This window comes from Leptonychotes weddellii, chromosome 14 (genome assembly GCF_054177405.1).
Source record: "Leptonychotes weddellii isolate Sample4059 chromosome 14, ASM5417740v2, whole genome shotgun sequence".
Classification (NCBI taxonomy): domain Eukaryota; kingdom Metazoa; phylum Chordata; class Mammalia; order Carnivora; family Phocidae; genus Leptonychotes; species Leptonychotes weddellii.
Genome location: NC_138382.1, coordinates 70,721,814 through 70,737,070, shown reverse-complemented (window position 1 = coordinate 70,737,070; position 15,257 = coordinate 70,721,814). Strand labels below are relative to the sequence as shown.

The 15,257-nt window shown below is 53.0% G+C and overlaps 1 protein-coding gene across 1 annotated transcript in view; it reads right to left on the bottom strand.

The window, feature by feature from the left end:
* Positions 1–9,281, bottom strand: part of NEK6 (NIMA related kinase 6) — an 83,685-nt gene extending 74,404 nt beyond the window's left edge. The window contains exon 1 of the mRNA XM_081803581.1: positions 9,128–9,281. The gene's annotated coding sequence lies outside the window, so the exon portion shown is untranslated. The remainder of the gene's footprint in view (positions 1–9,127) is intronic.
* Between the last annotated feature and the right edge of the window lie 5,976 nt (positions 9,282–15,257).

The window sequence follows — 15,257 nt, the reverse complement described above, 5'->3', positions numbered from 1 at the left end:
CCGCCCATAAGCCATTCGAGCATCCAGGAACTTCTTACATACTAGCAACCAAACAAGCATCTTCCAAACAGCCTCTCCTGTCCCCAAATGTCACTAAAATGCTTTTACAGACCACTGCCCTTTTGAGAGTTTGGAAATTGTGGTCATCACGTGTCTAACCGATAGATGGGTGATATCTGAAGGCCTGGGATGTCATAAAAGCATGTGCAAACAAAAGTTGTTAGCTTGGAGTAAAAGTATGTTCTTTGCATCGTTCCCAAATGCTGTGCTGTCACCATCAAGAGTGGGCAGCCCTCATCCTTGTCCTCAGCCTCTGCACGGGCAAATATCCAGTCCTCATTTCCTCTTGGGTGAGCTGAGAAGGCTGGCATTTAAAACAAACACAAAAAGCCGCTAAAATTCCTGGGGGAGATGAACAAAAGAAATGCACACACACTGACTCAGGCACACCAAGTCCACACTTGAGATCCTGGTGTAACTAATTCCGGCTGGACTCCGCAGGACCCGCCAAACGTATGGGTGGGCTCCCTGTCCCTGGCTCCCTGTCTGTCTGCCATGTGGTCCTCAATGGTCCTGCCATCTGGGCACCCACCCCCCTGGAGGCCCGCCAAGGCCACACCAGCTAGGGAATACCTGCCCCTTTCAACCCACAACTCCCCATCTTCTGGGCGGGGTAGTCTCTGGAGTCACTTGGGAGAGTTAAACACCTCCCTTTCCTAAGCAACCCTCAAAAGATTCGCCCTCTAAAAAAAATAGTATACTTGATAGAAAGTGTAGCTTGAACACACGCACCCACCCATTCCAACCCAAAGCCACTGCTTTACAGGCATCAGGAGCCCCCTCCGCAGGAAAGAAGCAAAGGAAGAGACCTTGATAACGCTCGCAGGTAGAAGCCCTTCTATAAGTGTAAGCTCCTCCCTTGGAATAATTTGAGCCTTTATCTAAGAAACCTTCCCTGGACAGAGGCGGGTCAGTTGGGCACAACTCAGCCTTTCACTGCCCACTGGGACGGGCAAAGTTTGCTAACAAATTCAGTAAGTCCACATAAACATTCCTCAAGGATCCTGCCACTTGCCCACTTGACACTTTCCGTTCATTCAGTAAGTATTAACTAAGCACCTACTATGTGCCAGGCACCGTGCTGGGCACCGGGGACCCAGTGGCAGTCCGCAGACCAAATCTCATCCTCACGGAGCTTACGTTCTAGTCCGGGAGGGAGACAACATAGGGAATCAGGAAGGGGGAAGGGTCCTGAAGAAAAGTGAGGCCAAGTCAGGGAATGGGGAGTGAAGGAGTGAGGGACAGATTTCAATAGGATGGGGATAACAGGGCCTCTTTGGAGAAGTGACGTTTGTGGCGTCCTGAATGAAGGCTGGGGGCAAGTCATGGGAACCCTGGGGGGAAAAGGATTTCAGGAAGAGGGGACAGTGGGGAGTATATGCTTGAGGAACAGTAAGGAGGCCACATGGCTGGAGCGGAGTGAGCAAGAGAAAGATGGTTTAGAAGTGGGGTGCAGAGGTAGCAGGAGCCCCTCTGCTCTTGCAAGAAAGACCAAATCTCCCCCAGATCCCCACAGGCCTGGGCAGCCTCTTCACCCACCATTTGCTCCTTGGTAGGGCCTGTTCCTTCTAGCTGCCTGGGAGGCCCTCTCCCAGGCCCTGCGCCTGGGCACCAACTCACAGCCCATACGACAGGCATTTCCAGATGGCAGCCTCTGTCCTCTGACCCTATGGACCAGACCCCAATGCTGCGGCAATTAATTAAGTACCATACAAGTCTCTGTGTCTGTTTCTTTGTCCGTAAAATGGTTATAATGATACCTGCATCGGAGAATTGCCAGGAGGATGAAGGGAGCTAATCCACGGGAAGGGTTAGAACGGAATGTAACATACAGTAGGTGCCTGGTACAAAGAATCTACCGAAGGGGTCAAAAACTGAGGAAGGGGCAGAAGTTTCTGGCTTCACACTGCTGGGGGGCTGCCCACAGCCTAGGACCCCATTCTCGCCCCCAACTCCTCATCCCGCAGCCCCACCCACCCACTCACCCTGCGGTCCACCGGCCCTTCACCCCAGCCCTCTCGGACCTCCAGACCTCCCAACACCCAGCCTGCTCAGAGGCCCCTCCCTCCTGGAAAGCCCTCCTGCTACCCCAGGGAGTGAGTACCAGGAGATGCCAACTGCAAGCACCCACAGGGGTTCATGACACAACTCCTGTCCTCACCAGGTGGTTAGAGGTGCGGGGTGGGGCTGTGAGAGGGTCCCCGGGCCAGCTCCCAGAATAACACCTGACCCACAACGCTGGGAGGTATTTCTCCAACAAATGAGTGAACGGACGGCCGCATACCAGCCGGCGCAGGCGGATCTGGTTAACCAAACAGAGTCCACTCCACCTACACAACTGTGGACGGGTCTGCGTTTCTGCATCGGACTCTTTGCACACGGCCCAGGCCCACGCACCATGACCAGAGCCTTGGCCTGACAGGTGGGGAAGTGTTCTGATCAGCCACAACCTTGGAAGCTGGTCATTACCTCCCTGGGCCTCAGTCTCCCCATCTGTAAAATGAGAGGCTTTCGTGCCTGTATTTTGAAGCATCAGAACCTTGTAAAAAATTTTCCACATGACATAAAATTAACCATTTTAAAGTGCACAACTCAAGTGTCGTTTAGCACATTCACCACCTCTCTGGTCCCGAAACATTTTCATCACTCCAAAGGAAACCCCACACCCATTGAGCGGTTGCTCCTCATGCCTCCTCCCTCAGCCCCTGTTAACCACCAACCTGCTTTCTGTCTCCACAGACTTACAGATTATGGATATTTCATATAAGAAACTTTTCTTAAAATGACTCCCATGCAAACCCTCCTTCCAGAAAACACATAACAGGGTTAGTGCTGTGGCAAGATAGGGTTAGGTCTGCCCAGCCCCCAGCTAGCATCCCTCACCCTCGGTGACCTTCCAGGGAATGCTTTCATCCCAGGCCCCTTCCTTTTGACAATTCTAGTCCTAAAGTTGGGTTTCTAAGGTGAATCACCCCAGCCCCCAAATAGTGTCCAAGAATCAAGGGCCTCGAGCCTGGGGCTAGTGGCCCATTTTCCAGGTGAGGGAGTAGAGGTGCTGGATTCAAAGGTGGCTCCAGCGCCTGCTGATGCTCCCCACTCACCACACACACCATGGTGGGGTCTCAGGTGGGAAGAGCTGGCCAAATGCCCACAGAAGTGGCCTCCGGAAGGGCAGCTGCTTCCGTGGGACCTCGCCTCTCCCTCAGGGACAACAAGCCAGCCGGCCAGAACCCCACACAAACGTGCAGGGATGCCCCCAGGCCTCGCTGTGCAGACCCTCCAGGAGGATTCTGCTTGCTCGCTTTTCACGCAGAACTACCTGCCCCCAGGCCCAGGTCTGCAACAGCCGCTTCTGTCAGCACAGACCTCTGATGGGGCCCGACGCTGTGTAAATAATTAACAAAACATCTGCCTTGCTTAATAACACACTGTGGCTGTCACCGCTCTCTGGGCCTCCCGAGACCCTCCAACTCCAAGAGGAGGCGTCAAAACCTTAGAAGGCTCCCTTTCCGAGCCTCGTGGGGCGCGGGTGGAGGGGAGCACAAAATACTGACTTCCAAACATTTTCCTGAGCCGCCCAGAGCGCCCTGACTTAAGTCCCGCCTCGTTTTACCAAACTGCCATGTCTCTTCCCCCGGGGCTATTTTGAGGGTCATGATCACAGGGCAGCGCTTCAGTGGCACCTGGAAGAGATCCTGACCCTGCTTTCGGCCCAATTCGGCCCAATTCGGGCCTCAGTACACAGGGACACTGAAAATGCTCTCGACAGGGAAACAACCTTCCCAGCCTGGTGACCCTGGGCAGGTCCTTAATAATCACACACTTTCTTCACCTCCCATAAAATCTCAGGCAGTGAGCATCAAGCACTTCCGGGGTGCGACCCATGTGCGGAGGGTTTTATATCCATTATCTCCTGTAGTTCTTCCCTCACACATTTGAGGTCCTAATATTGTCTGTTTTCCAGATGGGGAAACTGAGGCTCGGAGAGGTGAATGACTTGCTCGGGACGCCCCACCTCCCTCCATTTGGTGCCAAAGCTCAAGTTCTTAATGTGAATGTGGGTTGGAGCCTTCCCCTCCTTGGGCCTCAGTTTCCATTCTGTAAAATGGGCGTGTGGCTCTTCTCTGGATGGTGAGCCTACTGGATTTCTCAGGGGCAGCGTGGACTCAACAGAGCTGAAGGTCATTTGCAGGGTAACTGTTGCCCCTTTGCAGATCTCTTCCTGACAACTCCCAGTTTCAAAGACTTTGGGGACAACAAGGAACAAGAGAGGGCCAGCCTGGGGAGAGGGGTCGTGGACAAATTCCAACGCTGCCACTCACCTGCAACGAGGGACTCACCCCGTTCCCTCAACTACAACCTGGGGACTTTGGGGAGTTCTCCTCTAAGAGGCCAGCTCCGTTCGCCAAGATCAAGCACTGCCCCTCCCCCAGCCTAATTTTGAAGTGTGAGGCTTAAACAACTCGAGGAAATGCAGGGCGGCAGGCTCTCAACGGCAGCTTCCCTCCCCCTTCCCTCGCAGAAATTCCTTCACACTCTATGGAATTCCTACATAAAGCCCCTTTTTCTTTTCTATGAGGTCACCATCACGCAGATGTCGAGGAGAAAGAAAGAAAGGCTCCATGTGGATCAAGGCCCTTGGAACTGAATGCATTCAGATCCCGGCTGCATCACCTTTCAGTTTTGCAGGCCCCTCACTCATCTGTCCCCCAGAGCCCAGCCAAAGCGGCCGGTTGGGTTTGGGGTGCGGTGATCCCGCTGGTGAATGCCAAGAGGCCTGGCCAGAAGACCAGGCTTTTGCCACCAGACCACCCGAGCAGTAGTCATCTGTGGAAAAATCCAGAACTGGAGAGAACACAGCAGAGGCTGTGTATGTGGGTCTGCTTCCACACGAGCAAGTCTGTTAGAAGGACAGATGTCAAAATGCTAGATCACACTCCACAGTCAAGTTCCCAAATTGAACGTCACAGGAAATTACACCACCAACTGATTTGCCCCAATGTCCGCTCCTGTCTGGAAGCAGAGTCTGAGAAGGCTGTTGCTTTAATTCAGTTTGGGCCAGAGGAAGGGGCTGTGAGTATGTCACCCAGCTCAGACAGGAATGGGTGAAGCCACTAACTGACCTGATTTTTTCTTTTTATAAAATAAAACATTTTCGGGGCACCTGGCTGGCTCAGTCGGTGGAGCATCTGACTCTTGATCTCGGGGTCATGAGTTCAAGCCCCACAGTGGGCAATGGGCTCACTTAAAATAAATAAATAAATAAATAAATGGCTAAAAAAAATAAAAATAAAAAATAAAGATTTTCCCCAAAGGCCATCTTGTCACTACCCAAGCAAGAGTCAGATATAAGATGGCCAAATACCAAAAAATCCCCTGAGGATCTTTGACCAATCCTGGTCATCAACCACCCACTCGTTTTGAAGCAATTTCACAGACACCCAGGGAGAGAGCACCCCAGATGACCTCCCCACACATACTCCAGGAGCACCCCTGCTCCCTAAAGCTGCACGTTCTGGTCGCCAGCATTCTGGCAACCATCCAAAGTGATAGCCAAGGAAAGGTCCGTGGTTATGTGCACACCGCTTCCAAAGAATGACATCAGCAAAAATAAATAAATAAATAAATAAATAAATAAAGATAAAAATGGAGAAACAAGGACTATTTTTACCTCCCCAAATCACAGGCCAGACGGGAGAGAAATCCATCAATGCCAGAAATGTGGTTGAGCCTTCGCACAAGATCTATTATTTCACACCTTAAATTAACGCATCTCAAAGCAATTTGCAAATGTTCATCAATCCGCAGAGCATACTCCGAAGGGAGAAGAAATACCTTTTCCTTCCAACATCAAAGGACCCTCGCAGGGGCAACGCACACCCCCAAACCGCACCCCAGGTCACACACTAGGTCCTCACACATTACGTTCCTTTTAAGAACCGCGTTGTAGAAACCCATGATAAGAACGGCAATGAACGAGTCAGAGAGACAGGCATGGGGCTAAAAGGGCAAGGGACAAGAAGCCTATGTAGAAATGATCCTGTTGTCAGATATTCACAACAGGGAGTCAGGGCCCTGGAGGTAAGTCGCCATCACCAGGGGTCAGAACACACTAGGCTCTTCCTGAGGGCAGTGCTCCAGCAGCCTTCCTCCCCACACGAGCCTGGAGATGCCAACCCGCGCTTCATCTTGGATGACTCACCAGGGTCTTCCACTCTCCCCGCTCTAACTCCCCTGCTTGGTCTGACCCGAGAAGAGGAAGGGGATATTCTTCTTTTTTTTGACAATTGTTTTGACACTTCCTTTCTGAAACCAATCTTTGGCACTTCATGAGGAAGAAAAAAATGTGAACTGCGAACCCTTTCTGTCAGACAGTCCTGGCCCTGGGCGTGGGTCCTCCACAGGAGTGGACAAGGAAGGAGGGCAGCACCTTCAAGAAGGCCCCTCCCGGAAACCGGGAGCCTGGCGAGGAACCCAGCCGCACAAGGACCCGGAATACAGTGACCATGACTTTCCAGGTCCAGCGGGAAGACTACGGGCTCCGCTCAGACAAGTCTGAGTTCAACCCCAGGGTCAACTGCACAGCAGTCCGTGATCCCCAGCACATGATTTCATCTCTCCATGTCCCCAGTTTCCTCACCTGTAAAATGGGCATCAGGAGAGTTCCCGTCCGCCTGTTGCTGAGTGGACTGAGTGAATTAAGGCCCTTAAAGCTTTAGGTACCGTGCCTGGCACACAGTATGCCCTCGATAAATGGTGGCCATTGGCTGTGGTGCTACTTTCGCAAAGCTATGCCTGGAATTTCATCTCTCTGAGCCTCAGTGATGTCATCTGTAAAATGGAGATGACAACCCCCTGCCTCATGAGGAAGATTAAAGGAGTAGATGTGTGTGAAAGCACGGAGCACCCGGTCTGTGCACCTTCAGAAGACAAGCGTCACGCCCCCATGCAGAGGACAGGCTTGAAGTCAAGCAGGTGACAGGATTCTGCCTCAACCTCCTCTCAGCAGTCCCAGGACTGGGACTGGACCTCTCTGTCTCTCTGCACAGTAGGTGCTCCCTAAACATGCCTTCCCGTCCCCTTTCCCTGCTCCCTCCTTGCTCAGGGCCACTGGAAATGCCACCTGGCAAAGCCAGGAGCTTCGATTCTTGAAACCTGAACAATCTGAATGGCCCAAAGCCCAGACCAACCTGGGCCACTGCTTCAGTCTGAGACTTTATTTTCTGAAGACAGAAACTACTTTTTAGTCATTTCCGAAGCAGACGGGACTGCAGAGGCTGACAAACCACAGGGACCATTTTAAATCCTGGGCCTTTTCTTCTGGGAAGTTAGGCAAGAACCTTCCCAAATGTTTGCCCGTGGGGCTCTCTGCCAGGGAGTGACTCATCTACAGCTCCCCACAGGCATATTTTATTTGGGGGTGGGGGATGGAGGGAGGGCCTGGCCTTGAGGGGAGAAGGAGAGGCAGCATTTCCAGCAAACCCAGAAGGTGTTTTTTTCTCTCTCATTTTTTTAGGACAAAAAAGAAAAAGAATGTGGATCTTTTTTGTTTCTTCCAGGTTTCATTTGCTAAAAGAAGACGTCCAAAGTTCACTCCGTAAGCTGCTACATTGGGAACAGGCGCTTCCAGCCGGCTCTGCATCCTTTTCAATGAAATTCTTCTTCCATTAACACCACGATTTTTAAATGTGCCTCCAAGATTTGCCTGTGCACGACATTTTCCCCTCAGAAAGGCAAGCTGAGTTTTGAAAACTCAGGGGGAACGAGGGAGCTCAGTGTTTCTAAAGTTGGCCTTAAAGCAATTAAGACTTTTGACGGCAGAGATTTTGAACATTTATAAAGCCCCCCCAAAACCGTCCATCAAAGCTGCAGGACAGACCTTGGAACCCAGTGTCCCAAGCCTGCTGTGATCAATTTGTTACTGTCTTGGGGGCTCATGCTTGGAGCCCAGGCTTAACAAATGAATATATCAGATGAATTTCTATCTACTTAGCAGAGCGGGCAGAGAGAGAGAGACCCTGAGATACACAGACAAGTGTCCTGGGGCCCCTGGCCTTCCCAGGGTCAGGACCGAGCCAGCCCCCCACCCAGGCCTGGGGGGGGGGGTAAAGTTATAATCTGCCAGGGTCAGAGAGGGGTGAGAACAAAGCCAAGAGACCCAGAGGGGTATTTAGGAAGAACTGAACACCAGTCCTCTAGTACCAGGCCAAGTAGCTCTACCAGGCCCACCAAAGCCCCAGTCCAGCCCGAGCATCCTGGAGCCGGACGCAGGGTCCTGCCAGTGGGCCCCATCAAGGCCTGGCTTGGAGGCCTCCCCCTCTGCCAGGCCCAGCCTGGCTCTGCGGGTCTGACCTCTGCTCTCAGTCAGCACACAAGGCCCAGCACCGACCGGGTGCCCACCCCCGGCCTGCTTCTCTCCATGGGCTCCCTGGCATCCGGGCCATCAAGATGCCTGATGGGTGCAAGGGGGGACCCTCAGCCTCCATAATAAACACGCTCACACACTCCTGGACACAAAATACTCTTTCGTATTCGTTCACTTTTGTCCTCGAAGGCTCACAAATGCACACAGAAAACACTTGTGAACACTCACCCACGTGCGCATACATACTCCCTGAACCCACACAACTCCTTCACAAAAATGGGATTCCACGTGAAGCGCCTGGCACACTCCCTGGCAAATAGTAAACAATAAATGGCTACAAGGGAGCCATGCCCGGGTCCCCCGCACTCATGCACCGCAAACCACGCAACCCAGACCCTCCGACGTGCACACGCACCGTGCCCGCCACGGCACGCACGCACTCGGGCGCACACCCCGGGGGACACACAGACACACGCCGCCCACGCACGCTCGGACGCACGGCCGCCGACACGCTGAGACTCGCTGGTTCACTGGCGCCCCGACCTCCCGCGTACACCCCCGCCCGCTGTCCCCCGCCGAGCCGCGGCCGCGCGCGCGGGCACGCGCACCCCCTCGGCCCGGCTCTGGGTGACGGCCCCGCCGCGCGGCCCCCGCCCCTTCCCGGGCCCGATCCTGCCGGGGCCCCGGCCCCAGGCCACTCACCGGCGCGCGGGCGGCTCGGCTGCCGGCGGGAGGAGCGGCGCACGGCCCGGCGGGCGGCCGGCCGGAGCGGAGGGTCCCACACGAGTCGGCGGCGCGTCCCACACGAGTCGGCGGCGCCGCGGCCGCACGCCCGTCCGCTCGGTTCCGCCGCCGCCTGCGCGGGCCCGCGCGCGCTCCCGCCCCTCCCCACCGCGGGGCCGCGCCGCCCCCTGCGCTCGTGCGCGCTGCCGCCACGCTGGCCCGGGGGGCGCCCCGCGGCTACCGCAGGGCAGCCGGACCCCTCCGCGCCCCGGAGCCCCTGGGACCGCGAGTGATCGGCCCAGCCGAGCCCCACCCCCCCATTTCAAGGATGGGGACACTGAGGCCCAAACTTTCATAGCGATTCAGACCCAGCTGACTCCCCTCCACCCCTTCTCGGGTTCTAGACACTTAGGATTAGGGTCCGAAGTCAGCGAACTTGTGGGCCCCTCCCCTGCATCCTTGGGGACCCATCTACTAACATTGCTCCCTTGGCGGCCGCGGTCATACTGGCCAGTCAACTAGCGCTTACTGTGTGCCTACTGCGTGCGGGCACACATTCAGAAGTAGGTTCCAAGGGTATCTCCATACGGTGAATGCTGCTCCCTGCCCTCAAAGTGCCAGTGTCTCCTCATCTGGAGCTCCCCTATTCCTGTGGACCCCAAGATAGTAAGAGTCAATGTGCAGAGGTTTCTGGAAGGCTCTATTAATGAATGCTTAATACCCCTCTAAGGAAACAGAGTCTCCATGGGGCCCTAAAGGCTGCAGCTCAGTTCCCTGCCTCACTTCCTAAGGGAACCCGCACCCCCCCTCCCTCAAGAAGGGACGCGCCTGGCTCATACAGTTCCTGTTTCCACACTGGCTGCTTCTGCTCCACAGGCAAAAAACTGTGCTGTGTTCCCCCAGGAAGACGGGAACCAGGGACTGACACTGACTGCCTGCCGGCTGTCCAGCTTGGTCACAGCACTGCGCCGGGCACAGAGAGGTTACCCCAGCACTCCGCCTGGCTGTGATCGATAAAATAATGATAGCAGTTGAATACCCACCGTGTGCCAGGCTCACAACTGCACAGCCATTCTCTGCAGGAGGCATCATGCTACATTCATGCCCATGTTACAGATGGGACAAATGAGGCTTAGCACAGAAGCTGAGAGAAACAAATTCTCCTGCTCAAAGTCACCCAGTTGGTAAGTGGTTGAGTAGGTAGCTGGACCACAGACTGTCTAATTCCAATGCCCGTGTGCCTAATCTAGGCAGTCCTACCTCATGAACAGCATAGCTCTGGGCTGCTACTATAAGAGGGGACAGGTGGGGAAGCAGCTGGCCCAGAGGACCCAGCCCAGTCCCAGCCTTTCCACAAACCAACAGGGACAGAATGGGTCATTGGGCACATTGGTTAGCGGTTCAGTTGGGGACCTACTTACAATCCCAATTCACATGCTATGCATCGCAATAAATATCAGATAGATTGAAGAGGTAACTGTAAGAAATAAGCATTGCAAAAAGTCATAGAAATAAATAGAAGTTCTGAGACAGTGTGTTGCAGTGTTACCAGCAGATCAGTGATCTTGACCATATCAATGCAGCAAACATTAGTTTCTTCATTCAATCACCCGACACACATCTCTGAGCACCTTATGTGGGTCACGCACTATTCTAGGCACTGGGATATGGTTGTGAACCAGATATAGCCCTGACTCCCTTGGGGCTTCAATCTGGGGGTGGGGCGTGTGGGGAAGCAATTGCGAATATCTGACATGGTTGAGATTAATAAGTTTGGTGGAGAAAATAAAACAGGGAAGGGATAGGAGAGCCCAGGGGTGCTTTTTCATAGAGGGGGCTGGAAGAAGGCCTCTCTGATGAGGTGACATTTGAGCAGAGGGGAAGTGATGAGAGGTCTTCTGTATGTAGGACAGGTCCCCGGTTCCAAGAACAGTCCTGGTAAGCTACAGAGCAAGAACCTAAAAGTCCCCTTTGAAGGAAACTGTGAGAGTAGTGTGAGGAGACCATCAGGAAAAGAAGCACTGGGACCACTGCAGTTTGCAAAGCCCTACCCCAGCCTCGTGGAGCCCCCTTTTTAACAGGTACTCCTAATATCCTCATTTTCCAGTTAGGAAACTGAGGCTCAGAGAGGTCAAGCAAAGTGCCCCAGGTCACACAGTACACATCTCTGCAATCAACAGAGATGGGTCTGACTCAGGTGAGCAGACACGAATGCTGAGTGTTAGGGGGATAAAGAAGGCTCATGCACCCCCCCCCTTCCTGCCCTCTTAGACTATAATTCAGGAGCTGGCAGGGTGGAGCATTCACTGTTTTCCTGGCCTTTCTCCTCCTCGCCCACTTCCTTCCCTCTAGCCTGGGTCCCAGCCCCAGGTGATACGCTGGGGGAAAAAATCAGGTCGAATTCAGCTGAGACCCTCCAAATTCCCTGCACTACCCCCACTACCCTGGCCAGGGTACGGGGTAGAGGGGAAAGGGTGCAACCTGAGCCCCATTCAACTTTTGTTTTTAACTCAAAGGATTTTTCAGCGAGTCCCCAGATGAGTCATTGTGAAGAGGTGCTTCGCAAAATGACTCCCAGAATTATAATCAACATCTCCCTGAGCACGCTGCCTGACACTTCCTCCCACAGCGGCATTTGTGAATCTAGTCTGGGAGAAAGGCTCTCTCTGTTCACCCCCAAGAGTTTCAGGATTAAGCCTGTTTGTTTCATTATTTCTCTGCATTAGGGTAAGAGAGCTGGCACCTTCTCTGCACCCAGCTCTGCGTGAGGCATTTCATTCTCCCAGCATCCCTTGAAATGGGGGTCATGCTTTCTGTTTTACAGATGAAGAAGCTGAAGCTCAGAGTAGTAAAATGGTTTGAACACAGCTAGGATTTGAAGCCGGATTTGCCATTGTCGTCAGTATTTGGGGAGGGAGCAGTGGGGGACGAGAGGAGGCATGAAAGACTAGAATCAGACCAGGCCCTTTGGACAAAAGATCTTCTTGCCAGCTCCCCGATGATGGGGACTTTTTGTGGGGGGACACTCTCTGTTTTCCCAGGAAGTCTCATTTCTGCTTATTGTCTGGGCAAGATTGTTATTAACAGCATCCCTTTTCAGTCCAAAAGTATCTTGGCTCGGGTGATCAACTCTAGGGTCACCCTGGATGTGTGCAAAGGTCACTGTACTGGGGGTTTCAGTTTTTATATTATATTCAATACAAAATGGGGGCCTCTTGTCTGAGAGGCCTTCTCCACATCCTGATGGCTGTGTATCCAAGCAAGAGTTTATGGAGCTTTCCAAGAGCAGCAAACCCAGCTGGCTGGGGAAGGAGTCAGGGCTGTGTGTCAGGACTCCCGCCCTCCCGCCCCAGCTCTGCAGTGTTCTCTCTATGTGACTCTGGGCCAGTTTCCTAGCTGGCAAAGTGAGGGGTGGATCTCCAAAAGCCCTGTCAACTTTGACCTTCTAGGGTTTCCCATTGCCCAATGAATGCTGGGAAAGCAACTAACCATTTTGGCGAGGACCAGGAACTCAGGGAGCCTCCCTCCTCTCCATGCCATCATATGGTTCACTTTTTTAAACAGCATACCTCATTTTGAGCTATTTTAAGTTTTAAAACATTAATTTAATTTGTTTTTTGAAGAGCTGATACCCAGAGCTCAAAATCCAAAAGGTGCCAGAAGGATACATGGGGAAAAGTTTCCTTTCTTCCCTTCCCCTCTAGCTACCTCCTTCCTTTCCCCTTCTTTTCCCTTTATTCCCCTGGAACCAGCATTGCCAAACACACTCTGCTCCCAGACAGTGTGTTTTGTGTGGGTGGTTATATATGTACGTGTGTGTGTGTTTTCTCATTTTTTGTACAAATGATGGTAATTGGTCCACACTGCTCTATACCTTGTATTTTCTTCACTCCTTGGAGTGAGGTCAGTCAGCTGGGTCCCGGGGCTGGCCATATTTCTCCCCCAGGCATCCAGGCATCCACTTGGCTTTGGGGGCCAAGGGAGAGGCCCCAATTGCCCTTCTGAACCTCCTAGAGCATGTGGCTAAGGTGAGCCTCCTCTGGGCCTGAGGCCTCCCCCTGCTTGTCTGGTAGCGCTGGCTGCTCTCAGAGCACATGGAGGTAAAGGGCCCTCTGGATTTAGGGCCGATGACACCATCACTTCATTAAGAGCTAGTTGCTTTTTTATGACTGTATGGTATTCTAAAATATTTGCATTTAATCCCCATTAAGTTGGCATTTCCTTTGTGTACCAGTCTAAACACTGTGGGAGATAAGAGAAGTTTCAGCCATGGCTCCAGCTCTCAGGGACTTACAGTCTGGTTCAGAGACAAGCGAAACAGAAAATACTGGAGGTACAAAGAAGAGCAATTTCTCTAGTGGCCCCCAAATTCATTTGTGAGGTGTGGCTTTGGGGCTCATTTTTTTCCCAGCTCCAGGTATCTGTAGGAAGGAAGCCAGGCCTGGGTTCTTTTGAGACTTGAAAACTCAGCAGTGCAAGTTCAGGCAATCTACTTCTTCCTTCTGGGCCTCAGTGTGCTCATCTGTAAAATGGGGGCAGTCGGCCTCTCTGCAGGATTGTGGTAGTCACAGGAGATCATGTTCCTGAAAAGGCTTTGTGAAGAGTGAAACGCCACGCTCCCTGGCCGGAAGGTCTGGGGAGGCTAAGAAGCCACTGTAAGGAACCGTACATTAGGTGCAGGGTATCATGGCTCTTCCTGCCCAGAGAGAAGCATCTTATAAGCTTTTTATGCTTTGCTGAACCTGTGATAGGGGCTGTTACACAGTTATCTCCTTCCATCTTTGGCAGTGACACTCACCAACTCTGGGTGTGCTGCAGGCTTGTCGTGGTGGACCCCTCACCCAGAAGAGGCCCCGGAATGTGGACACAGCATAAGCGAACCATCTTAAATGAAGGCATGGAAGGCCATTGGGGATTTTCAGTCCTACTCTCAATTACAGATGGAATTGGTTCAAAGTCAGCCCAGCCAGAGGCAGAGATGCACCCGGTGATGTGGCCACACCCCTGCACCTCCCTGCAGTTCCCTCCACCACCCTCCGTTACCTGCTGCTGTCTCCACGACCAAGTTCAAGTGCCACTGACTCGTGATGAGCACCAAGCATCCCAGCATCATCAATAACAGTGCCCCCTTTGATTCTCCAAAGTGACTTAGATCAGACAATCGATGATAAGGCCACCCCGTTATTCATGTCAAATGGAACAGTTACAGGCCAGGTGAAGAAATCAATCATCACCTCCGCCGGGGACTGAGTCAGGCGCTCTGTGATGTAGGCAGCAATGTCCCCGATGAGCACATTTACAGATGAGAAAACAGATGCACACAGAGGTTAACCAGTTTGTCTAAAACAAAATTTAAGGAAGCATCTGATGGTTCCACAATCTGCATTCCAGCTCAGTCTGCTCGGAACTCAGTCAGCTGGGTCCCGGGCTGGCCATATTTCTCCCCCAGGCATCCAGGCATCCACTTGGCTTTGGGGGCCAAGGGAGAGGCCCCAATTGCCCTTCTGAACCTCCTAGAGCATGTGGCTAAGGTGAGCCTCCTCTGGGCCTGAGGCCTCCCCCTGCTTGTCTGGTAGCGCTGGCTGCTCTCAGAGCAGATGGAGGTAAAGGGCCCTCTGGATTTAGGGCCAATGACACCATCCATCCATCAAGACGTGAAAGGCATGCTCCAAAGGAGGAGATGGGTATTTGGTTGTTGCATTTCTCAGCCTTGCCCCCGGTTTTCTGGGAACAGGTGTAATTCTTCTAGGCATCAGGACATGCCAGGCTTGTCCTGGGGGCGAGGAGAGGAGGAGGAACCAGATGGAGCCTGGAGACTGGCAAACAAGAATGGGAGCAAGGAGGAAGAAGGCAGGGGCAGGGAATCAGAAAAGGGTTGATAACGTTTATTCGAGAAGATGCTTGTCAGAGTCTGGGCACTGCTACTCCCTCCCACCTCCTCAAACCAGCCCTCCGTACCAGGAATGGGAGCAGCAAGGGGTCAACCCATCATTGGGAAAGAAAATCCATTTTCCCTCATTATATAATATTCTGAGGGAGCTGGTTCTGGAGTAGCCATTGCTGTTTTGGGGTTATTCCCTGAGGCAGGATGCAGGGGTAGCAGACCCAC